Raw genomic sequence first — 27,011 nt, forward strand, 5'->3', positions numbered from 1 at the left:
GCCATTTGCACATGTTGCCACGCAATTAGTCCAAGTAGAATGTAGGCACCTTATATACAGAAATGACCAAACCAGTGATATTTTAGGTACTTACATAAGAGGAGCCTACACAACACAAAATACTGTTGCTGTATGTAGGTTTTATTTAATTTTTCTTTTATCTTACATTTTGGAAATGTACATCCAGGTTTTTTTCCTTTACTTTTTTTGCCCCCCCCCCAAGAGAGTGGGGCCCTGAGCTATAGCTTGTTTAGCTTATATGTAAATCCAGCACTGGTCCTGGTTTTCATATGTAAAAATGGCGTCGGGGGAATTTTGCAGAATTGGCAAAATGAAAACCCAGATGTATGGCAACACGATGGAAACAGCTCAAAAAGCTTAAAATCATTAGGTTTCCTTTAAAAAGCTCAACAACTTTGCAGGTGTCAGGAATTTGGCAACCCTAGGAGCAGCATTCAAAGGCCATAAATAAAACCCAAAACAATGGCTGGCCATCTGAGGCATTGTCTTCCATATCCCACTTTTAGTACATTACTGTGTATATTTCTCTCTTCTCTTCTGCTAAGGAGCTTGGCCTCAGGGTGACACCTGGGGCTCCCAGTTTTACCCTCACAATAACCCTGTTATTGTGGCAACAGACACAGTTTATGGGCTAAGTACAGATTTGAACCCATATTGTCTCAATCTAAGTCCAACATTTGATCCGGCTGGTACTGCAAAGTATAGGAAATGCAGCTTAAAATTTCACAGGTGGATTGTGTGATGGCTGAGCTGGGTGACAACACATGTAAAATCAGTCAATAAGAGTAATAATGTATAGTGGTACCTCGGGTTAAGTACTTAATTCGTTCTGGAGGTCTGTTCTTAACCTGAAACTGTTCTTAACTTGAAGCACCACTTTAGCTCCACTTTAGCTAATGGGGCCTCCTGCTGTCACTGCGCTGCCACTCACGATTTCTGTTCTCATCCTGAAGCAAAGTTCTTAACCTGAGGTAATATTTCTGGGTTAGCAGAGTCTGTAACCTGAAGCATATGTAACCTGAGATACCACTGTACAACAGAATCTTGCTCTCACAGAGGCCAACCAAGATGCCTGTGAGAAACCAGCAAGCAGGATTTGAGCACAAGAGCGCTCTCCCCTTCTGTGGCAACTGGCATTCAGAAGCTGTCTCCAACTGTGGAGGGTGGAGCATAGCCGTTATGTGGTGCTTTTTCAAATAATTGTTTTATACTATTATTTCTGCAGTTGACCTGTCATGCCCAGCACCATGCAGTAGCGAGGTCAGGGTTTTGCCAGCACGCACCATGGGTCTCTGCCCTCTTCCTTACTAGTGTGCAAGCTTGGAGTGAGATTTCCATGCATACTATCAATAGTAATCTTTAGCTTGGTCTACAAGTATCAGTTTAATAAGAAATTTCAAGTGCTGTCTGGAAGTACCAGCCTTGTCCCTGGAAATATCTTCCCTCATCCATTCTTAGATGTTTTGAGGCCAGTTGTGGTTACACCACAGTAGGGAAAGCATTTTGCACATTCTCAGAGGCAGTCTTATTTTCTCACATATCTAGGGACAAAGAGGTAGAACTATTGTTAGCTACAGGGTTTTCTCCTCATTTTTAAGTGAAACAACCTGATTCACTCTTTGTGGACCAAACAGTTGTCCTTTGATTTTTTTATACTTCTTTGGATTCTGTGATACAACTCTCAGTTCCACAAAGTAGTAAAATACATGTTGAAATCTGTATTTGAGGTTAAAATGTGTGTGTGTGCTATGATAGAATGCATACAAAAATGCTTATTTTACAAAGAATGCATTCAAGGCTATTGTGATTTTGTGTGTGAACTTTTTTCTTAAACGGCAGATCAACCTAGAAATGGGATAAAATAGACATGAATTAAATAACCTGCAAAAGCAGACTGGTTGTCCCTACCAACAGTTTCTTTCCTTGAGGTCCACATGAATCTGGAGCCAGTTTTATGTCCTGTTCCAAAACAAGAAACAGCTTAATTGTTTAAGAGATTCTCTGAGCTCCGGGACAATTGTATCTTCACTGCCCCTGACTGTTCTGCCTTTTCTCTTGCTACAGGATTTGCCAAATCCCCAGTGTCTTGAGCGAGGCAGTGCTTGCCCTTGGGAACAGCAAGAGCACAGCTTGTCATCAACAAGAGACAGGCTTCCCATGAATGACTCTCTTCCCCAAGCAGCTGCTCAGCACTTGCTTGATGACTCACGGGGGACCTGGCAAGCCTGCCAGCACCATCAGGAACCTTAGCAGCTCACAGAGTCCTGGTGGATCATGAGTGGCACACACTGCGTGTTTGGCAGCTCTTTTGAGTGCCTCTGTGCTTCTCTGAGTCTCACTGTTGCTTGGGGTTTCCATCCCAGATTGGCTTGCAATTAAGCAGATTAAACAGCCTACCTTGTTTTAATTAAAGCTGAAATGTCCAAAGTTTCTTTTTTTAAAAAATAATAATTTTTATTGATTTTCTTTTCTCATAACAAATATCCAGTGTCATTACTTAACATTCATTTTCCAATTTCCCCCCTCCCTGTGACTTCCCCCAACTTCCATTTCTGGTTTATTACATCAAATGTTACATTCTGCTGTTTGTTCATAATACTATGTTATCACCTGTTATATTTCTTTTTCTCTGTAAATAAAATTGTAAATGTTTATTTAAATCCTGCCAACGAGTCCATGGTTGTTGTTTTTTGTTTCTGCAAATAAGTTGTAAAAGGTTCCCATTCTTTTCCAAAGTCAGTATTGTCCTGAAATGTCCAAAGTTTCACTCAGAAGGGCAAGGCTTCCTCTTTTTCGTCTAAAGTTCCCTGGCATGTGACAAGATTGCGAGGGATCTTACCTATTTGCAGGGATCTTACCAGAATGCTACTGTCCTTTCAGGGGAGACAGCTGCCTTGGAATGTGCCATTTCAGCCAATCACACCTCTTCTGGCATGTCTGTTAACCTACAACTTGCAAGGAAGGTTGATCTTACCTAATGTTTTTACTCTGCTACTTGATGATGATGATGATGTAAAAGGCACAGTTCTTATTTGAAAAAAATACATCCACAGCTCTATTTTCAACAGTTTAGGCAAAATCAGCATTCATCCCAACAGTCACCCATTCTTCATGCTTTATAATTGATTATATCACACTGGGGAATTTAAGACAGGAATAACTCAGGTACAAGGAATATAAAGCACTTGAGATAGGTTAAAAGTTGAATCTAAAGATAGGTCATACATTCCATTCACCTAGCCCAGATGAATACTCACATTGAAAAATCATACCTGACTTAGGATGCCTGACTTAGGAAGCATATTCATTGCCTCCAGGAATTCTGGGCAGCGTAACTTATCTCTCTCAGAGTTTCCATCCCCAGAAACTCTAAGCAAATTAGAGTGGCCAGGAATCTTGGGTGGGTGACATGTTTTGAATGAGGTTTAGGGCCTTTCCAGATGAGCCTTATATATACATTCAGGAGGTTTGTGCTCTTGACGCTATCAGGATTGTCACACACACTTCCACATTTAAGTTGATTTGCATCTATCTACCCTTGGGGTGGTCACATGGCATAAGCAGCAATCTGCATGGTCTGTAGCTTCCAGCAAATATCACAAAACGTTTCCCACCAGAAATATTCCGGTGTAGGTTCTTTTCTCTACCACCTTTGATGCACTATGAAAATATGTAGCTTGAGTTTTGTTTTGCTGTTCTTTTGGACAGAGCTCCCAGATATTTTGCACTGAAGGTCCTGAAGGTTTATTTACAACCCTGTATGAAAAGGGACATGGGTGGCGCTGTGGGTTAAACCACAGAGCCTAGGACTTGCTTATCAGAAGGTTGGCGGTTTGAGTCCCCGCAACGGGGTGAGCTCCCGTTGCTCGGTCCCTGCTCCTGCCAACCTAGCAGTTCGAAAGCACATCAAAATGCAAGTAGATAAATAGGTACCGCTCCAGCGGGAAGGTAAACGGCTTTTCCATGTGCTGCTCTGGTTCGCCAGAAGCGGCTTAGGCATGCTGGCCACATGACCCGAAAGCTGTACGCCGGCTCCCTCGGCCAATAAAGCAAGATGAGCACCACAACCCCAGAGTTGGCCACGACTCAACCTAATGGTCAGGGGTCCCTTTACCTTTTATGAATAGAAAGTTTGACTAGTGAACCATTTTCCACCTCCACATAAGGTGCCATGCTTCCCTATTTGGAAGGTATCATCAACAATTGCATTTCAAGGTCTCCCTTCCTGCCTCTTCCTGCCAACCCACTAAGCAGCTCATCTTTACACTTCGTTTGCATACGAATGAGCCAGAAAAATAATGCTGGTAGCATATCTAAGAAGACTGGCAAATCAGCATGTTCATGTTCTCCAAAGCAAGCTAATAGCCACATGCAGGCAGGTGGAGTCTGCTTACAACTACATTGACTCTTAGCTTATTAATCAGAAACATGTCACCAGTATTTGCTCCATGCTAAACTGAAACAAATTCTCCTTAATTAAAAAATAATTCCCACTGAGCTTCCAGCTCAGAGTAAGACCCTGTGAGTTTATTATTGTTTTGGCTCATTCAGGGAGACTGTTTATCGCAGCTCAAAGCATAACACTATTAAACCATATTAAATCCTGTATTACATGGGATTTTAGTGGTGTCTTCCACATTGGCCCTTTGCATAGGGGTATACATCATAAACTAGATAAATGCTTCATTAGGAATAGCATTGTTCCTTTCTAGACTGAGTCATGTGTTCTTGAGCAATTCAGAAAAAAATAGTTTTATTTCTTCACCTTAAGAGGTTTTCCACTTTCACTAACAGTTTGCCCATATTTTAACAAGTCTCTGTTCCTGTGCCTTTAACAGCAGCTCAGTTGGCACTCATTATTATTTCCAGGATATTATAATGCCTATCTAAATGCTATGATAAATGTCCCTGATTGTTTCTGCACATCAGAATGGCTTTAAAGCTACAGGATCATGCCAGGATGGGTTGGGTGTTTTGTCAGCTGGCAACCCTGTTCACCAAAACTAAATAAAATTACTACCTCTGAATATTCCCACCATCCACACACTGTATGAAGCTATGGAACCTCTTAACATATTTTGCAACATGTGCCCATTCTCTGTAGAGGATTTTTCTCAGTCCTCTTCATTTGAGGCTTGAGGCCTCTTGTGGATGCAGGTTCCACAGCTTAAACACGCACCATGTGAAGATGTACTTTATTTTGTCTGCCCAACATTCAGCTTCATTAGATGGCCATGGGTTCTAGTGTTACGTGGGGGGAGGGGAGACAGGCAAAATGCTTCCAGCAAGCCTTTCGCCCTCATTCATCACCATCAAGCGAATTTCAGTATGAAATGAGGTCGGTGCTGTGCCATTTTTTAAAATGCTTAACAACACTTTGCACTTGGGAAAGGTTATACATAAAAATGAATGATAACCTTAAAAGTTCCGTAAAGAATTCAGAGCTATAGTTAATCTGGATTTTTGGAAGGAAGCACCCTGCTCATAGCCAACAGACTTATTAAGCTCTCTTCCAGCAAAAGAGTATATGCAGCCTAACATCTGAGTTATCAGGATTAAATTCAGTCCTGAGGAAAAGCAGCAACAATAAAACATGAGGAGAGGCCTTGTATTTTTCATTTTAAAAGAGAACACAGCGAGAGAACAGTAGACTCTCTGGCAGAAAATCAATTCTGCCCTCAGCATTCGGTTACCTGGGTGGCTTTTCTGTCATGTTGCATTGACAATCAACAGAGCTTATGCCCCACTTCGACATTAATTTTTTTAAATAAGAGAACCCAGTAAGCTGCCGTAATACTGCTAGTAATTATGAGGCACAAGGGGAAGACAAATAACACTTGTGGCATAAATCAAAGCAAACATAATTTTCTTGCAAGGCTATTGTGCTGTCATTGCAGCAAGGCAGAGGACGAGCCTTATTATCCTCTCCCTGGCTTAGCTTCTATGTGCACAACGTTTTCCATCCAAAGGTCTTGTCTATGCTACCACCCTATATTCCTTCTACTCCACCTTTAATTACGGCTTGTCCTCATCAAGAAATGTGGGGAATGGGAGCTTTGGGAGGTTGATGCTGAGAATCCTCTATTGGAGATCCTTAGCTCAGAGAAAGAGGACCTCCAGAAGTGGCTGAAGTAAAGTGCCCATCATCCTGGTAACTGAAGCTGATGGAAGCTGGAGACCAACAACATCTAGAGGGCCATTGGTTCCCCTTGTCCCTTGTCTTGGGGACAGGCAATGGCTGTTAAACTGATTCAAATCTGTAGTGTGGATATGTCCTAAGAGGTAAGATGATCCTCACAGAAAGGAACCACTTCCCTTTGGGTTCTTCAAACAGAATAGCTTCTCTAACACTACATGTGTAGCTGAAGTAATCTTGTCAAGTATTCGCTACACTGTGTTTTGCTTCAGACCTTCCGGCTCTCCTTCCGGCTCTCAGTAGGTTCCTTACCGACAGGCTCAGATTTTGTTTATTTTCAAAGTGAAACCTTTGGTAAACCTCTAAAAATAATCCCAAACTCAGGTGTCTGTTGAGTCTGAAATCACTACTCGACTATTAGTGTATTTCATTGGTTCTCACCAGAAGTGGCATTGTAGGACTGATAAGGAGGCATTTGGTGTCAGTGCTTAGGGATTTCTAACAATTTCGCTAACACAGACCAGAAAATTCCACTCAGATGTATTTCTTCTCCCCACCAGGACTGGTGGGATTTGCAGTTCAGTGACATCTGGAGGGCCAAAGATTCCCTGTGCCTGGCCTACACTGCCTGGCAGTCATTCTTCAGTTTCAGAAAAAAGGTGTCTCTCAGCCCTACCTGGAGATGCTAGGAGCCGAACCAGAAATCATCAGCAAGGAAAGTGGATGCACTACCACTCAGCCATGGCCCTTCCCCTCAAGGAAGGGTGCCCAACAGATTTGTATTTTATATTTGAGCTCCCCAACTTGCCATGGGCTGTATAGGATGTCACAGGACAAGACATCGGATCACTCGGATCAATCCGAGGAACAACCTTCTGCTCCCTCTAGTCCTGATCTGGTCCCTGACACACAGCGTTGGCCTACCGATTTCTCCGACCCATCGGCCACACGACAGTGGGTTGAGCACAATCTTCCCCCTGGTACTATCTTCGCCTACCGGAGGGATACCGCATCCAACACTTTAGTGCTGGTCCTCTGTCCTCCCTTCTGGGACCGATGAATCGTCACACTCACCCACCTACGGCTGGCCCGGCTGTTTCCTCTGTTCCAGGAAGTTCGCATCTGCGCAGATGGCCCAGTCTATTCAAAAAAGGCACTGGAAATTAGTGTGACTCATAGAACAGCTGCCTCATGCAGTATCAAGCTAAGAAGACAGTTCACATTCTCAGTTCACATTCTCAGTTCATATTCTCTAGAGCATGCCCCTGCCTGCATATTATAGACAGATATATTCAATGCTTAATACCCTAACCTCTAATAGCTCACCTTGAATTACTGTATGCTAGTAGGTTAGACGCGGGTGGCGCTGTGGGTTAAAGCCTCAGCACCTAGGACTTGCCGATCGAAAGGTCGGCGGTTCGAATCCCTGCGGCGGGGTGTGCTCCCGTCGCTTGGTCCCAGCGCCTGCCAACCTAGCAGTTCGAAAGCACCACCGGGTGCAAGTAGATAAATAGGGACCGCTTACCAGCGGGAAGGTAAACGGCGTTCCGTGTGCTGCGCTGGCTCGCCAGATGCAGCTTGTCACGCTGGCCACGTGACCCGGAAGTGTCTGTGGACAGCGCTGGCTCCCGGCCTACAGAGTGAGATGAGCGCACAACCCTAGAGTCTGGCAAGACTGGCCCGTATGGGCAGGGGTACCTTTACCTTTTTAGTAGGTTAGACAGAACCACATGAACATATATACTTCTCTTCTGATACAAGGGTTGGGGTAAAGTAGGCTCCTATCCTTATCCCATAGTTAATATTCTGCACTGTGGAATGTGGGGGTGCCTCTTTTAATGTTATTTACCACTTTCAAAGCTCACTCTCCTGCCTCACTCTCAGTGAATTATGAGTATATATACCCTATGTTTAGATTGTAAGGGCAGACTCCTTCAGCACTCAGCTGCGTCTGAGGGAGGTTCTCCTGCTCCAGGTTCTGGTAATGTTGTAATCAATAAAATCTTAAATAATTTTAAGAGAAATATTGGTGTCTATGGTAATTATTTTTTAAGACCAAGAAATTGGCTTATGAAGTAAAAGGTTTAATTGGCTGTCCTTAGGGACATACTAGATAATATTTACTCATAATAAAAATAGACATACCCACGACAAGGACCCAGCACCAGTTCTGGGATGCTCTTGTAAGATCTCACAGGGCAAAAAGAGCTTTTAAACTCTACAATTCTGTGATTCTATGTTTCCATTAGTCATTGTATTGTAATGTGTTGCCGTTTTACCAGCTTAAATAGAAGCCATAATTAAAGTCTAACACATTTAGACAATGGAAAGCCTGGAATGAAATGGATCAAATAAATGAATAAATAACATTCATATTATTATAAAACATCATGTCACAGCAAATAAATGCAGAGCAATACAGAAGTTCCTGAGTCATACGCCAATCAAGCACAGTAAAATACAATCAAGGATAATTGAGTGAACACATTTTTGATATTAGGTTCCTTTTCAGATGTTTTCCTGTAATTTTAAGTGCTTCAGTTATAGGTGATAAAAACAACTAAGGTGCTGTTTTTAATAACTATTTTGTTATAAAAATAAAAGGAGGGGAGCTACAAGAGGAAATCAGTACTTAAAACTGCCACCCCCCACCTGTGGGAACAGAAACTGACTCTGAGGCTGACACATTCAGCAAAATTGTGAGAGAGGAGAGGGATACTGCTGCAGCTGAGTGGGGTTGGGAACAGGCAGTGTCTGAAGTGACCAGGGAGAGGAAGACACAGTGATGGGGGTGGAGCAGAAGACAGATGGCCACCAACTTGGATGACTTTAAAGAGAGGATTGGCCAAATTCATGGAGGGAAAGTCTATAAAGAGCTTCTAGCAACATTGAGTATGTTCTGCTTCATTGTCGGAGGCAGTGCACCTTTGATACTAGTTGCTGGAAATCACAAGTGTGTAGAGTGCTGTCGACCCCAGGTCATGGTTTGGGGCTTTCCATAGGCAACTGGTCAGTTTCTGTGAGAATAGATGCTGGTCTAGATGGGCTGTTTGTCTGATCCAGCAGACAATTCTTATGACGGGGGTAGGGGGAAGAATAGGGCAACAGAGTATGGGGTTAAGATGACAACCAAGGGAGTCAGGGGAGGAAGTCAGTGCAACCCAAAAATTTCCCTAATGGAGGATGGTAGAGGAAGAAGATGGGGTGATTGGCTGCTAGTTGGGAGAAAAAGATGGGAATGACAGAGGTGCTTGTGTGTGAGAGAAAAAATAAGGTGACAGAGAGTGAGCAAAAACCCAGAGAGAAAGCAGCCCCTGCAGAAAGAAAGATGGGGGTGAGGAAGAAAGCTCATGAGTCAGAAACAAATATCTTTTGCTTTTCCATGTACTTAGGATAAAAGTGAGATCCCATAGAACTCAAGTGGATTCTCTTGAATTTGCATGATTTTCACAATGGATCCCCACAAAACCATCAAATCTAAGCTTACACTGGTGTCAGCAAAGTCACTTAAACAATGCAGGCGGAGTCCAGAGGGGAAAATATCACTATAGTGATGTTTAAAGGAGGGTGGAAGGCACTTCAGAGAGTGGTTTGGCAAACAGTCCTCTCACCTTCCTCTAAAAAGCGCCTCTCACCTTCCTCTAAAAGTGTAAGGCACTGTGGGTTGAGGCAAGCTATGAGGGAAGGGAAGTGGTTTGGAGTGAATTGTGAGGGGATAGGCAGGGAGTGGGCAAAACATAAAGGGAGTAGGGTTTGGTCAGTTATAAAGGGAGGAGGAGTTGGCCAGGTGTGAGGGAAAGGGGTTGGCAGGTAGGTGGCTCTGGCAAGCAGAGCAAACAGGGACAACAGCCTCTAGTTGTTATTATTAAACCTATTACCAGCCGAAGAATTGATGCTTTTGAATTATGGTGCTGGAGGAGACTCTTGAGAGTCCCATGGACTGCAAGAAGATCAAACCTCTCCATTCTGAAGGAAATCAGCCCTGAGTGCTCACTGGAAGGACAGATCGTGAAGCTGAGGCTCCAATACTTTGGCCACCTCATGAGAAGAGAAGACTCCCTGGAAAAGACCCTGATGTTGGGAAAGATTGAGGGCACAAGAAGAAGGGGACGACAGAGGACGAGATGGTTGGCCAGTGTTCTCGAAGCTACCAACATGAGTTTGACCAAACTGCGGGAGGCAGTGGAAGACAGGAGTGCCAGGCGTGCTCTGGTTCATGGGGTCACGAAGAGTCGGACACGACTAAACGACTAAACAACAACAAATTACCAGCCCTTCAACAGCATGTTCCAGGGTGGACTATGACAATTTAAAATGCAGAATTAAGGACTTCCGGGTTGGCGCCATCGCCGAGTGGCGGACTCCCTCCGAGCTCCGGAGGGAGTCTGCTCGGCAGGGGTTGGGTCCTGCCGCGCCGGCGACGCGGGGACCCTCAAAAACCATGGGCGCAGAAGCCCATGGACCTGGTGACTCGGTGGGCACCGTTTGCGGCCCCCTGACCCGCGAAGGAGCCTTTTTAAAGGCTACGGAGCGGCGGACGGGGAGTGGTGTGGTGCTATGAGTCTTCTGCTTCCCCTGCTGAGCGAAGCCGCATGCCATTCGACGGAGAGCACTGACTTCTTTTATTGAAAATTTGGACTAAAAATAATAACCCGTGAGTAATTTGGAAATCGGACCTAAAAGGGGAAAAAAATTGGATTCAGAACGAGCGGGGGAGGTGCAAAAAGGAAGTCCGTCTCCCCCCTGTTGTAGATGATTTAAAGCAAGGATCTGACAACTAAGGTCTAGAGAAGAGTCCGTTTTTTTTATTAATAAAAGTTATTAATTTCACGATGGGAAATTACAAGTAACTGTGCTGGAGGAGAAGAGTGGATTGTGAGAGCTAAAGTGCAACCCCCCGGGAACCGGGAGTGATCCGTGAGAGAGCCTGGTGAAGAGATATAGAGCGTTTGACAGCTGTCAAAGTAGCTGTCAAAGTTGGAGAATAAAAAGAGAACTTTGTTAGGATGACTTTGCCGGTTAGATTCGTTACAATTTGGATATAAATTGTTGAAAACAAGGGATAACAAGTTAGCTTGACTTTTGGGTGTGATCTGGAAGGAAACTAAGTTACCATAATCCCTCTAGAGGGGGTTTCGGGACATTGCAAGAATGGTTGTAAGTGGAAAAATACTCATGGAATTGAACAGGACTTTTTATCTCCTGGGAAAGCTGCAAAAACGAAACATTATTTTGTCTACAGAGGTCTCTACACTAAAGGAGACAATAGATATATCTATTAAAGAATGGAAGGGACTTGACGCAAGTTTTTGTTCCTGAATAAATAAAGCCTCTGTAGAGGAACTAGAAGTTTTTGAATTAGAATGTTTTTGCAGCAGAACAGGAAAAGAAACCTGAGGAAAGTGAGGAAAGAGAACAACAAGAATTGGACTAAGCTGGAAGTTGGAGCATTTGGGACATTCAGACTTAAAAGGATTAAGAAACAGAATTCGAGTTTTACTCTTAAATATAGAGGTCTGGATGGAAGAAAAATGGACTTTCTTGAGATAGAGCTTCTCCAAGATTGGGTGTTTGAAACTAAAGACTACCAAAAAGACGGCAAAGTGGAGCCGAGAGAGATTTGGACATGGACGTGGGGTCTCCAGGCTGATAGCAGATAGATTGATGGACATTGGGGATTGAAACCGGGAAAGGGCGGAGGGAGATTTGGAATCCAAAGGGTGTAAAATTATATTCTGAAGTTTTTTTTTTTTTTCTATTTCGTTCTGCTGTGTGTACTAAAAAGGGGAATTCGTGGAAGGGAATTGGGGTCGACCTTAGGGAGAAAAAAAAATTAAGTTAAAAGACGGTGGAATATAAAGGGAAAGTGGTTATATAAGATGAATTAAATTGAATAATGGGCTAATTATAATAAGTTTAAAATTTGGGGTAAGAACTTGTGGAACTAATCTAATGGAAAAGGAATACAAGAGGGGGAGAGGTGGGGAAGTCCTGGAAAGATGTTAATGAAAGTAAGGCCTTAAATGCAAACGCTTCTTTTTTTTTCTTTTCTCTTTTTTCTTTCATGTTTTGGACTTTTTGGAAATTTCAATAAATATGATTTTAAAAAATAAAAATAAAATGCAGAATTAAAAACAGTTAAAACAAATTATAGTTAGAGGAATGAGGTAGGTCCTGAAAATGCACATCTCAGTTGTCAAGCCACACATGAAAACTATATCTGACACCTGAACAAAGAAAGCTGAGTTGATTAATCACATGGGTGCTACATTAATTAATTGAATCCACAGCATTTCGCAAATGAATAATTTTGAAAATTATTCTGAAGAGAAGGAAACTTCGTTTTGTTTTTAACTGAGGCTCACGTTTTTCCTTGCGGGAACCCTCAGACACAGGAAGGAATGCATCTTATAAGAGGGTTCCCGCAGTGACAAATGTGTGCATAAGTTAAACATGCAGGATGGGGGTAGCTCCAGTTCTTGGTTCACTTTATGCATTATTAATCAATTCCATTGCCTCTAAGGGAGAATAATTTTTCTTAAGGTGATCCTACACTTGCTTGCATTGCTTGAAAGTATTTGTATTTTTCTTCTGAAAGTAAAAGAAAAGAAAGATATGTCACAGTGGTCACTATTATCCTGTCTTTGAATAAGTGTACTCTATCTGTTGTTCATTTGTGGTATGATATCATATCATATACAGAGGTACCTTGGGTTACATATGCTTCAGGTTACATACGCTTCAGGTTACAGACTCCGCTAACCCAGAAATAGTACCTCGGGTTAAGAACTTTGCTTCAGGATGAGAACAGAAATCGCGCAGGGGTGGCGCGGCAGCAGCAGGAGGCCCCTTTAGCTAAAGTGGTGCTTCAGGTTAAGAACAGTTTCAGGTTAAGAACGGACTTCTGGAATGAATTAGGTACTTAACCAGAGGTACCACTATATGTGTTGTTTGTTTGTTTGCTTAATTATTTATAGCATAACATGAAATCAGCCCTGAGTGCTCACTGGAAGGACAGATCATGAAGCCGAGACTCCAATACTTTGGCCACCTCGTGAGAAGAGAAGACTCCCTGGAAAAGACCCTGATGTTGGGAAAGAAGGAGGGCACAAGGAGAAGGGGACGACAAAGGATGAGATGGTTGGATAGTGTTCTCGAAGCTACCAGCATGAGTTTGACCAAACTGCGGGAGGCAGTGGAAGACAGGAGTGCCTGGCATGCTCTGAGTCGGACACAACTAAACAACAACATGTATTCCTCTGGATTGTCAGAAAACAGCCTAGTGGTTTGGACTGGCTCCCCAGATCAGAAAAGTGATCTGTAAAAACTGCCACTTGCTCCCCCCTCTCTGCTGTCACAGAACCTTCTCTTCTCCTCCCTGTTCCAAGGGGGCAACTGTGATAAGCAAAGATAGCAAACAGAAGCTTGAGATGTCACCAGACAAGGGCCAGTCCTCATTTTACTCAGCCTACAACTTTGCAGTCCATTTGGTGTCTAGCAAGCTAGAGGGGGAAAGGCTGGAACTCCGCAATCCCCACAGGAGGATCGAGGTGGAAAGCAAACTAGTCAAGCAGATGGCAGAATCCTGCTTTTGCACTCTAATAACCAGCCGTGAATAATGATCTCAGTTTCTCGGTGTCAAATCCACCCCCAGCCCCTCATCCCTGAAAGGTCACATAAGCAGGATTCAGAATTAACAACAGGGTCACCTGATTATTCTTGCCACAATAGTTGTTTGTTATGGTTGCTCAGTTGCATTATTTTTGCAAGACCTCGTTTACTGCAGCTACAATTTATTCTTTAGAGAAAGCACATTGTCATTATTGCAATTAAATTGTTCACATGCTGGCAATGTACGGGCGGTTGACGACCTTTGTGTTAAAATTTCTATAGGCACACTCTGTGTAACAAAACTACTTTTAGATAATAACTATGCTTTTCCAGGAGAGGGGCTTTTTTTAAAATCTCCAGAAAGTCATTTTCCACAGTGTGTTTCCAACACAGCTCATTTTCATCAAGTAGTTGCTAGGAGGAAAGTGGGGGAAGCACTGGATGTGTTAAAAATATACCCAAACAGGAACTGTTATTTTCTGCAACACCCTTGATATAAGTTTTACTTGACTCACAGGACAAAAGCTTGATTTTTAATTTTATGGCTATGAATTCCCAAAATGTGGTGGAAAAGACAAATTTGTCAATGCAGGAGAAAAACAGATGTGGCCAACTACTTAAAATGCAATCCTAACCACATCTACTCAGAAGTAAGTCCTACTGAATTCAATGTGGATTACTCCCAAGTAAGTGGGGTTGGGACTGTGGCCTTAACTACTCATGTTGGTGTTACAACCATAGAATATTTTATCTTGCAAAGTAGATTTTTAAAATTATCTTAAACAGGGAGGTTGCTAAGCACTTCAAAGATTGAGAAGGGGGAGGTATAGACACAAATTTGCAAGTGCTAATTTATATGTATAGATGAATATTTAGAATGTAAAGGTTATATAGAAGGCAGCCGGACAGTTGCATCCAATTCAGCAATTTATTCAATTAATCTTCAATTAACTGGAATCCTGTTCCAATCTATAATTTGCTTGTCCGCATTTAATTTCTCAACAGATCTTGCCCCAAATCAGTTTAATCCCCCAAAGACCCTCATTAATAACTCTCAAATCATCTCTAAATCAAGTCCACATTCTAGAAACGAAAGATGTAGAAGTAAGATGGGAGAGCACGATAACCTTTCCCATAAATTTGGAAATCTATGGGGTGACAGGTCCCTTGTTAACAGCCCTGCGTGGCACTTTGAAGATTAACAAATTTAGGCTACAATCCTGTACTTCTAAGGGAGCAATCGCCATGGAATTTAGTGGGGCTTATTTCTGAGTAACATAGTTTCTTTGGCATTGAACCAACCCTAGAAATTGTGACACCAGGGACCCCTTCTGAACCAGAGTAAGATGCTTCTTAGTTTAGTTAGGTGCTATTTCTTGAATCACAATACTTATGAGCCCACAGTAGTTTTGCAAGGGGGAAGGATGGGGAGAAAACCAGAACTTGGCAGCAACCCTGTGACCACTCATTGGTCTCTGTGCAGCCCCACAAGGAGCACCAACCACCACTGAGGGTTGAAAGCATTAAAAAAAAAGTTGCCTTTTAAGAGTCTGCATTTCCTGCTTATCAACCCATAAAGCTTAATTGAGCTGGAAATATTCCCTGCTTAGTGTGTCAGTCAGACAAGTGTTACCCTTTGCTTTTTAAGAAACTATGCAAGCCATCTGAGAGACAATAGAGTCCTTCTGTTCCTTCAGTGCTTTGATGAGATGTATTATAGATTTTCCTACTTGGTGCATTCAGAATGTGTCTTCCGACCAAAACAAAATGTATATGCCATATCGTCTGGTGAGTCTAATATGGGTGTTCTTTAATAACACAGGATGTGGGGAGAACACAACTTCTTCCATGTGTTGAAATAAGGTCTGGAGGGGGTTGTGGAGCTGGGTGGGCCAACTCCAATTTCTCTGTGCACTGCCACATCTCCTTGCATCTCCAAGATGCTTCCTGACATCCATGCAGTGAAGCTACAACATAGGGAGTAAAACTTGCTCGGGGTGTGGGGTGTGGCTTCCACTCAGGGGAAGACCGTTTGCCCAAGGGTGCCTCTTCAAATAGAGGGTCTCTATGCACATCCACCCACCCACGCATCTGCAGTACATGGAGCTAGTCTATTAGGGCAAATTGGGTATTGTTCCACCAAACTTGCTTTGCCTCCAGACAGGCGCCACTTGCCATCTTACTTGCATCCAGTTCAGATTGTGGCACTCAGTGTTACCATTATAGAACTAAGCAGGGAGGAGGAGCGGGGGAGAAACTGGAACATACCTACCAACATTTCACTGATGAAAATAGGGATGTCCCATTATTTATTTATTTATTTATTTATTCATACATACATACACACACACACACACACACACACACACACACACACACATACCCCAGCCATCTTACAACATACACAATTATAAAAACATAACTAAATATTTTTTAAAAAATCCCTATACAGAGCTGCCTTCAGATGTCTTCTAGAGGTTGTATAGTTTCTTTTCTCCTCCACTACAGGGTTGCATAATTCCATGTCCTCCAATATTTTTCCAATGAAAATAGGGACATACTAAAGAAAAGCAAAATGGGACATGGGTGGTGCTATGGGTTAAACCACAGAGCCTAGGACTTGCCGATCAGAAGGTCGGCGGTTCGAATCCCCGCGACAGGGTGAGTGCCCGTTGCCCGGTCTCTGCTCCTGCCAACCTAGCAGCTCAAAAGCACGTCAAAGTGCAAGTAGTTAAATAGGTACCGCTCCGGTGGGAAGGTAAACGCCGTTTCCGTGCGCTGCTCTGGTTCGCCAAAAGTGGCTTAGTCATGCTGGCCACATGACCCGGAAGCTGTACGCCGGCTCCCTCGGCCATTAAAGCGAGATGAGCGCCGCAACCCCAGAGTCGGTCACAACTGGACCTAATGGTCAGGAGTCCCTTTACCTTTACCTTTAAAGAAAAGCAGGACATTCTGGGATCAATCAGAAACTGAGACGCCTTCTGTAAATCCAGTACTGTCCCTGGAAAATAGGGACACTTGGAGGGTCTGCTAGAATTAGTTGGTCATGCCTGCCATTGGCTGTGGCTCTGCCTACTGTTTGGCTCCCTGCCTTTCATTTTTTTAAAAAAATATATATTAAGATTTTTAAACATAAATGCAAGGACTCCCTCACGTCTCCCGCTCCCACTTGCATCGTTGTCAATTCTTGCCCGCAATTTATCATGTTGTTTACATTCTTATGTCCCATTCATTTAGAATATAATCTAATAATTCTCCCAAAGGTTTATGATTTTTCCTCAATCTCACTTATCATCCTAATTGCATCTAATTTAGTGGTGCTCAATTATTTATGATCTAGCCTCCATCTTAACATTCAACCAAATTACAGTGCTTTTTAAAATAAATCTTAAATTTCTTCCAATCTTCTTCAACCTTCTCTTCTCCCAGGTCTCGGATTCTGCCGGTCATCTCGGCTAGTTCCATATAGTCTATCAGTTGCATCTGCCACTCTTCCAGTGTGGGTAGATCTTGAGTTTTCCAGTGCTTAGCGATGAGTATCCTTGCTGCCGTTGTTGCATACATAAAAAATGTTCGGTCCTTCTTTAACACCTTCTGGCCGACAATACCCAAAAGGAAGGCCTCTGGTTTCTTAGTAAAGGTATACTTAAATACCTTTTTCAGCTCATTATATATCATTTCCCAGAAGGCCTTCACTCTAGGGCAGGTCCACCAGAGGTGAAAGAATGTTCCATCATTTTCTTTACATTTCCAACATTTGTTATCAGACAAATGGTATATTTGGCAAGTTTAACTGGGGTCATGTACCATCTATATATCATTTTCATTACATTTTCCTTCAAAGCATTACATGCAGTGAAGTTCAGCCCGTTGGTCCACAACCTTTCCCAGTCCTCAAACATGATATTATGCCCAATGTCCTGTGCCCACTTTATCATAGCCGATTTAACCATTTCATCTTGTGTATTCCATTTTAACAGCAAGTTATACATTCTTGAAAGTACCTTAGTCTTAGGTTCTAACAGTTCTGTTTCCAATTTCGATTTCTCCACCTGGAACCCTAACTTTTTGTCATTTTTTAAAACTTCATTAATCTGAGCGTAGTGTAACCAGTCTCGCACTTTATCCTTCATTTTCTCCAATCTGCAATTTCCAATTGTCTCCATCTTTTTCTAATATTTCCCAATATTTTGGCCATTTGGCCTCCATATTGGGTCTTTTTCGGGCCTTAGCTTCCAGCGGTGAAAGCCACCTTGGAGTTTTATTTTCCAATAAGTCTTTATATTTTGTCCAGACATTAAACACTGCTTTTCTGACAATATGGTTCTTAAAGGCCTTATTGATCTTAACCTTGTCATACCATAAGTATGCATGCCAACCAAAAGCATTGTTAAAACCTTCCAGATCCAGAACGTCAGTGTCCTCGAGAAGTAGCCAGTCTTTTAGCCAGCAGAAAGCTGCGGCCTCATAGTACAGCTTTAGGTCTGGCAGGGCAAAGCCCCCTCTTTCTTTCGCATCAGTTAATATCTTAAACTTAATTCTGGGCTTTTTGCCCTGCCAGATAAACTTAGAGATGTCTCTCTGCCACTTCCGGAAGCACTCCGTCTTGTCCACAATCTGTAGTGTTTGAAACAAAAACAACATTTTTGGCAATACATTCATCTTAATAGCAGCAATTCGGCCTAACAAAGAAAGTTTCAATTTTGTCCAACTGTCTAAGTCTCTCTTAATTTCGGACCAGCATTTTTCATAGTTATCCTTAAAAAGACTCAGATTTTTTGCTGTTATGTTTACCCCTAGGTACTTTACTTTTTTAACCACAGTTAGTTCTGTCTCTCTCTGAAACCGTTCTGACTCTGAATCTGTCAAATTTTTTCCCAACACCTTAGTTTTCTGTTTGTTTAATTTAAATCCCGCCACCCGACCAAAGTCTTGAATCAGTTGTAATACTCTTTTCGTACTAGATTCTGGCTCCTGCAGGGTCAAAACTAGGTCATCTGCAAAAGCTTTAAGTTTGTATTGTTTCGCTCCGACCTGGATTCCTTCCACCAACCGGTCCCCTCTGATCATATTCAAGAGCACCTCCAGAACCGAAATAAATAACAGAGGGGAAATAGGGCAGCCTTGTCGTGTTCCTTTTTCAATTTTAAACTCTTCTGTAACCACATTGTTAACTATCAATTTAGCCTTTTGTTCTGAATATATTGCATCAATCCCATTTTCAAAACCCCGTCCCACTCCCATTTCTTTTAAATTCCCCTTCATAAATTTCCAAGAGATATTGTCGAAGGCCTTCTCCGCATCTATAAAAATTAACACTGCTTTTGTATTTATGTCTGTTTGCAAAAGTTCCAAAATGTCAATGATATTCCTTGTGTTAGCAAACAGGTGTCTACCTGGGAGAAAGCCTGCCTGGTCTTTATGAATTACTTCATTTAATACTTTTTTAAGTCTACTTGCCAAAACGTCTGCAAATATTTTGTAATCCACATTTAAAAGGGAGATGGGACGATAGTTCTTAAGTTGTGTTTTTTCAGCTTCCAATTTTGGTATCAATGTGATGAAAGCTTCCTTCCACGATTCCGGCGCCCTCTTCCCCTCCATAATTTCATTGCTGACCTCCATCAGTGGTTGTATCAAATAGTCTTTTAAAGTCTTGTAATACTTGGAGGTCAGCCCATCTGGCCCTGGAGATTTGCCCAGTTGCATGTTCTGAATAGCTTGTTCAATCTCTTGTCGTGTTATTTTGCAATTCAGGATTGATCTATTTTCTTGTGACAATTTTGTTAATCCATTTTTTTCCAAAAATTGTTTAATCTCAACCTCGTCTTGCGGCCCTTGAGTATATAATCTTTTGAAATATCTCTGGAAGCACTTTCTGATCTCCACAGGGTTCTGAATATTTCTTCCTTCAATTTCTAAATTTGTAACTGTATTTAGTTTTTGTCTCCTCTTCAACTGCCAAGCTAGCAGTTTCCCACATTTATTTGCCGATTCAAAAGTTTTTTGTTTCATTAATTTAATCTTCCACTCTATTTCCTGGTTTATCAATTTAGAATATTGTGCTTGATGAAGCTTGATATCTCTCAGAGTCGGCTGTGACTTCGGATTTGATCTTAACTTCTTCTCCAATTCTTTAATTTTCTCCAATATCTTGTCTTTCCTCTCATTTTGTGTCCTTTTCTTTACAGCATTCTGTTGTATCAAAAACCCCCTCATCACCGCCTTGCTTGCGTCCCAGATAGTTCTTTTTTCCACCGTGGTGCTCATGTTTATCTCAAAATAGTCCTTCAAAACTTTTTGGGCCTTCTCAATAATCTCCTGATCTCTAAACAAATTGTCATTCATCTTCCATCTAAAGGAGCCGGTTGGTAGTAGTGTCATGTCCATCTTCACTGCATTATGGTCGGAGCAGGTCTTTGGGCAGATTTCCACCTTTCTGACCTTGGGTGCCAGACCTCTAGTTATCCATATTTGGTCGATTCTTGTCCAAGTCAGCTGGGCTTCAGAGAAGAATGTTCCCTCTCTTCCCAAGGGGTTCTTTGTTCTCCAAATGTCAATCAAGTCCATATTGTCTGTCATTTCGAAAAAAGTCTTTGGTAGTCTGCCATCTTTTGTAACATTTTGGCTCCCTGCCTTCCAGACCACCAGTTCCAATGGGCATCAGTTGCCACTGGATTGAATGTGCAGGTGATGACAGGGGAGCAGAGCTTGTTCACGATTCCCTCCACACCTTTCCATGCCCAGAGGGGGGGGGCATGTAATCTCCCTTAATAGTTCAGCCAGATGAAAATAAAGCAACGACTCAGAGAACATGTGCAACAGCTCCATTACTTATTATGTTTTTCTGGCTGAAATGTTTTGTGGTTGCAGAGGAGGGGTTACTAGGGTAGGATTTTCTTCCTTTCTAATTTTCTTGCCTATAGGGAGGTAACACTTGCAATCTGGATTTATATAGCCATTTCGTTTGCTGTGGTTACAGGCTTTAATCACTGCAGGGAAGTAGGAAAAGTTCTAGTTTATTGGCTGCAATCTGGAAAAAACAGCGCCACTTATTTATCCCAATTTTCTTAAAGAGCTTCAAAGTGTTGCTGAAATAAAGTGTTAGGAAGCTGCTGGGGCAGCATTGGGAAACCCTTGAGGGGCAAGAAAAATGCAGCCTTCTATTTTAACTCTCTTAAAAGATTTCTGCCTCTGGTTTGTTGCCTTTGTTTTTGTTGTTATGTGTGCCAGGGGACCTTGGCTGTAGTTTAGTAATTTGGGATCCTCTTGAGGTCTTGTAGATGTTGCTGCAATAGCTCATAATTGGGAGTTTATTCCAGGCATGTTAGGTAACCACAAAGGACAGTTTTTGAAAGAACTGCTTGATCATTGTCTCTCCACACCCACAACCTAATCCAGTTCAACAGTTTTCTCTTGCATTGCATTAGTGCTATTGCTGCTGCTGACATTTTATATCCACTTCTGTATTCTGTTCATGAAAGGTTTGTATTGTCTTCTGCATCCATCTGGCTCAAGCGCAGCATATCAGCCAGCAACTTTAACTGCACAGGGGCACAGAATAGATCAGGGTAGCCTCGAATTTCGCAACTTGCATGGTAGCCCTAGGTGACCCGAAATTCCATGTAGGTGAGTGAACAGGCTGGCAGAAGTGGTGTGGATCATTCCATTCTTCCTTCACCAGCCTACTTGGTTTCTATACTAGACATGGAGGAAGGAAAGTCTGACCAGCGCAGAGTAATCCATCCCAGCCTGCTAGGTGGAGTTTGTACCTTTTGTGGGTTTGTTTGTTTATCTGCAAGGCTGGTTTAGGAGTACATGTTATACACAGGAGGAGAGGGTCTCTTAAAATAGTACAAAGGGATTAAGAAAATGGAATAACTCTGCTGGACCAAAGGTCTGTCTACTTGAGTAGAATCCTGTTCCCTACAGTGGCCAAAAAGATACTTCTGGGATTCTGGAGATGAGGAAGAGCATGAAAAGCTCTCTCGCTAGATATGAGGGCAATCGTCTTAACTGCTCCCTAGGAGCTGTTATTATTCAGAGGCCTGCTGATCTGGAAGATAGCATATAGCCATCGTGTGTAGCCAACAATATTCCTTTTCTCCATAGAGATCGCCAGACTCTTTGTTTGGCAAGTTCTAGAACGCCGCTGAATCAAGCTGCATTGTTTAACGTCAAGCAGGTGCAGGCCTGCCATGTCTCCAGAGACATAATAACTGCGCCTGCAGCTTCAGATGAGATCCAACCTTCGTGTCTGCTCAAAAATAGACTTGGAAATATGGATTCTCGGCTAGACCCTGCCAGCCACTCAACCTCCTGCTGTCTTCATTATAATAAAAGAAAACTCATAAAACATTGAAACAGCAAATAAATAGCTCTGCCTTGTTGGCCCCTGAAGTTCACCAGATCAAAAACACAGGCTACAATTACTATAAAGCACACTGCCGGTTATATTTAAAATGGTAACGCTGGGGAGAGCGATGACAGACTCTTCTTAGCTCCTGGCCACACCACACTGCACTGGGAGGAACAAAACACAACAAGCTTTGGATTACTATGTCGTCCATACTCACAGCTGTAGTTTGCTTCTCTCCAAAGAACCGTAAACAGTAATCAACACTTGTTCTTGTCTTAACAGTATGTAGTTTGTCTGGGGGAGACAAACCATGAGCCCAGCTTCCGATGATACTACAATCCAAGACTTGTACTTTGTTGCTCCTGCCAAGGCCAAGCTCTGGGGAGAAGTGATGCAGGAATTCCTGAGCGTGCTGCTCGTTTACCTCAAACCACAGTTAAACCCAGCTTAACTGTGGTTTAACGTGATCTGTGAATACAGCCATTCTTTGCTCTTGTGAGAGTAAAGATACCGTTCCACAATTCCACCCCTCTGTTGTTTTAAAACCACTTAGTCTCTTTATTTCCAACTTTCAAAAGGCCTTAATTGATAGTTTGTATTACATCCATTCACCTCACATGAAAACAAGAGAGTTAAATGCACTCGAACACCACAAGGGCATTGGCAGGCAATGCTTCATGGATTTGTCAACTTTCACAGCAAGTTGTTTCAAAATCTCCTTCGTGTTTCTATGGAAACTACAAAATGGCTGTGAGCCTGTAAGCCACACCAAAGCACTCTCCCTGTAGGGCACATTATTTTCTACATGCCCTGGCCTCCCCGTTGCATGTGCCTCATACCAGCTTGTCCTTAGAATTAGAAACACTGACCATTCCCAGCACCTATAGGGAGCCAAAGTTTTGTTTCTTTCAGGAAACAATTCTCCCTGCCTCCTCCATAACCTGCACCAGTGAAGTTCAGAGCTCCAGCATTAATATAAACAAGATAATAAAAACTGGCATTCCAACCCAATTTTCACAGGGTTTTGGGATTCATAATCTCAGACACGACCCTTCTGGATGGTATCATCTTCCAGGAAGACTTTTTGGAAACCTTAGGATATTCTGCTTCCTGCTCATTAAATCGTGATCTTATTTAACTCACTTGTTCTAGCACAACTAAGGCTGTGGACAGATTTTTGACTTAAAATGTGCCTGGACTGTGTTTTTCCCCTTCATTTGGATCAAGGTTGATTTTGGGGGGAAATCAATCAAAACACTTTTAAAAAAGAATGACAGGATTGACACAGGACAGATATTGATATGGACCCCTGGGTTCTGTGAGGATCTGACATACTTGGGCAGCCCTGGATAGGGGAGGAGGAGGAGGAGAAGAATGAGAGGGGCTTGAAGGCTGGTGACCAGGAAAAGAGGACAAAAGTCCTCACCTTATGACACTAAAGATGGGGAATCAGAACTAATGGCTCTCTTCATTGCCCCTCCTGCAGAGATCAGAGCCTCATGGGGAATGGAGGGAGTCTTCAACCAACCAGTGGAAGAGACTCCGCAGGAAGAGGAGGTGGCAGAGCTAAAGTCAAGAGGTGCAGAATACAAGTCTTGTCACCAAGAACCATGCACCTTTGTATGTAGGAACACTCCCACCCAGGACTACCGTGTCCAGTTCTGGACACCCCAGTTTAAGAAGGGTATTCACAAATTGGAACATATACAGAGGAGGGTGACCATGATGATGAAAGGGTCAGGATACCAAGCCTTATGAGAAGGAGGAGGAGGAGTTTGGATTTGATATCCTGCTTTATCACTACCCTAAGCTGTCTCAAAGTGGCTAGCAATCTCCTTTCCCATCCTCCCCAACAAAAACCACTCTGTGAGGTGAGTGAGGCCGAGAGACTTCAGAGAAGTGTGACTAGCCCAAGGTCACCCAGCAGCTGCATGTAGAGTAGCGGGGACGTGAACCCGGTTCACCGGATTACGAGTCTACCACTCTTAACCACTACACCACACTGGTTCGGTTGAGGAAGTTAGGTATGCTTAGACCAAGATGTGATATAATAGCCATGTTCAAATAATGGAACTGGTGGGTTTTTTCCCCGCTGCAAAGAAATGGGAGAGAAATAATCTCTGTGACCCATTCAAGCCTGTGCTGGAACAACAGAGACTTTTTGTTTAATTAAAAATGAAATAATAAACCATAAGGCTAATGTTATCCACTATGGATGGGTTGTTTTTTTAGTCACCCTGCGAAAGACTGACGGATCTTCCTCTGAAAGAATTGAGAAGCTATTTGAATCCTGAAAATCTATTTTATTATTGAGAACTGTCCTGGTGGGTCACAGTGGTTGCTATCATCATCATCATCACCATTTCACCTCTTAATATAAGCAGGGGTACGGGCAGGTCTCCTCCGATGCTTGAATTTATTACTGTTTCATAAGAACATCAAGAAGCCTGCTGGATCAGCCAATGACGCATCTAGTCCTTATGCACTTTCCCCACTTGTCGCTGGTATTCAGAAGCAGACAGTGAAAGTACAACTCAGTCATTGTATCTAGTAGCCTTATTTTCCATTCAACTGTCCAATCCCCTTTTAAAGCCATCCAAATTAGTAGCCCTCACTACCTCTTGCAAGAGCAAATTCCTATGCACTGTGGGAGGAAGCATCTCCTTTTGTCTCACCCCAATCAGCCAACATTCATCTTCATTTGACGTCTTCTAGTCCTAGTCTGATGAGAGAGGAAGAATTTTTCACACCATTCCTTGGAGTGTAAGTAAGTAAATTTTTATTTATACCCCGCCCTCCCCAGCTAAGACTGGGCTCAGGGCGGCCAACATCAAATATCAAATACATTAAAACACAAACAATTGATTAAAATACAGTTTAAAAATTAGAATGAGAATAAAATTAAATGACTGCCCATTACAGTGGTACCTGGGGTTAAGTACTTAATTCGTTCTGGAGGTCCGTTCTTAACCTGAAACTGTTCTTAACCTGAAGCATCACTTTAGCTAATGGGGCCTCCTGCTGCCGCCACGCCGCTGGAGCACGATTTCTGTTCTCATCCTGAAGCAAAGTTCTTAACCTGAAGCACTATTTCTGGGTTAGCGGAGTCTGTAACCTGAAGCGTATTTAACCTGAGGTACCACTGTACAACCATAGGAGTCAGGAACCTCAAATATTCATCAAGACCAGCTATCCATGTTGGTCCCACATGAGCCGATAAAAGGGCCAAAGAGGTAACTTACAGGGTCCCATAGAAGGGGGTCAAACTGGGCCCAGACTGAAGGCCAGTTAGACCCAGTTTGACCCCCCTCTATGGGACCCCGTAAGTTATCTGTGTGTGTGTGTGTGTGTGTGTGTGTCTGATCCTAGTCAGCCCTGGTCAGTCCTGCTTAAATTCAGAGAAAGCCAATGCTATTATTTTCATTTATTTTCTTTGAAGTCCCACAAGCCAGCACTAGATCTTCTTACTTTGATCCACTGATACTTCTGGGAGTCTTCTGTTTCAAACTGGTCCCTGTAAAGAGTCACTTATGCTTCTGTTTCATTAAACTGGAGTTCAGTGGCCTATAGAAAGGCACCTCAAATATCATAAACTATAGGATACGAGGTGAAGAAGGGGTTATAAAACATGAACTCTGTATTCCTCTACCCCCACCCCAAAGCTCAGCTTCTTTTGTCAGCAGAAAAGTTCATCTTCTCGGACTATTCATCTTCACTTGATTTGTCTGACATTCCCTGCAACCAACAGCTCCTGAACCAGAATGAAGAGAATCACACTGACTGCTAGATTCGAAAGCTTGTCACTGAAAGCCAACAGAAGCTAGTGACACTGTCACACATTTCCCACTCCTGTCAACAGTAATTTATGGCCCTTTTAATGAATGATGCAGATTAGTCATATAGTCGGTGATTAGACAAGGACCGAGAATGAGCCACAGTTCAACTACAGAGATAAGGAAAGCACAATATGGGAATTGTCAGTGATGGCCAATGGGGCTAGTTTTTCCCGTCAGAAACTGCTGCTCAAGACACTGTTAAAGATACAAGAGGAGCCCAGATCAGTTAGTAACCCCAGAGAGGTGACATCCAAAAAGCTGCCTATCCAAGCCCTGCTATATGGTATTGTTTTCCCATAGGGACATTTGTGGTGTACACCCCAATTCTAATAGTGCTGAAAAAGTTCCATGGCACCGTGCTTACCAATGGCTGGTTTCCTTTGAAAAGAGCTCACTGGAGACTGGTTGCCATTTTGTAATACTGTGCTTAATTTTCATCATCATCATCTGTTTATCTGTATGCCACTTTTCCACAAAAATGCGCCCAAAGAGGCTCACAACATCTCAAGAGAACAACTAACAGTTCAAATATATATATTAGAAACAATTAGAAATAATATCAATCAATCAAAAAAGCCCACTCAAATGTGTATAAAACAATTTTTTAAAAAACAGCTTAAAACTAAACAGGAAGGAGAGTAATACCCAACACAGTAATAACAAAAATAGTATACCCACATGCTCCAGATGATGCACATATTTTGGATCCAAGTTGCAATCTTGAAACATCCAGGGATGGTACCCCATCTCTCACCTGGGATACTGTGGAAACTCCCACCCGGAGCAGCCTTATTGACACTGGGATCATGGGTTTTAACTCAACACACAGGCCAATAACTCCCTACTGCCTTCACTACAACTTCTTAGCACTTAAATTTACAAACAGAAGGGGTGGTTGTATCTCAGAAATCTGATGCGCATAGAATGCGCACATCTACAGAGAGGAAACAGCTGTATGCCTATAATTAGGAAGCAGGAGAAACAAATCTTTATGCCTAATTTATTCATCAATATAACAAGTCCCTTGTGGAAGGGCAGCAATGTCCTC

General features: G+C 42.6%; 1 long non-coding RNA gene across 2 annotated transcripts; it reads right to left on the reverse strand.

Moving 5' to 3' along the window:
• Positions 1-1,385: 1,385 nt before the first annotated feature.
• On the reverse strand, positions 1,386-26,118 carry LOC310842310. Of its 2 annotated transcripts, XR_014563065.1 has the most exons (7): positions 25,777-26,118; positions 24,803-24,849; positions 23,554-23,693; positions 22,345-22,505; positions 7,155-7,297; positions 2,996-3,048; positions 1,386-1,562 (listed from the first exon to the last, which is right to left on the reverse strand). It is a non-coding gene; the product is annotated as an uncharacterized lncRNA (long non-coding RNA). The 2 variants fall into 2 exon arrangements; XR_014563066.1 differs by lacking the exons at positions 22,345-22,505; positions 23,554-23,693; positions 24,803-24,849; positions 25,777-26,118 and adding an exon at positions 8,062-8,145.
• Between the last annotated feature and the right edge of the window lie 893 nt (positions 26,119-27,011).

This window comes from Podarcis gaigeae (genome assembly GCF_964106915.1).
Source record: "Podarcis gaigeae genome assembly, chromosome: 3".
Classification (NCBI taxonomy): Eukaryota; Metazoa; Chordata; class Lepidosauria; order Squamata; family Lacertidae; genus Podarcis; species Podarcis gaigeae.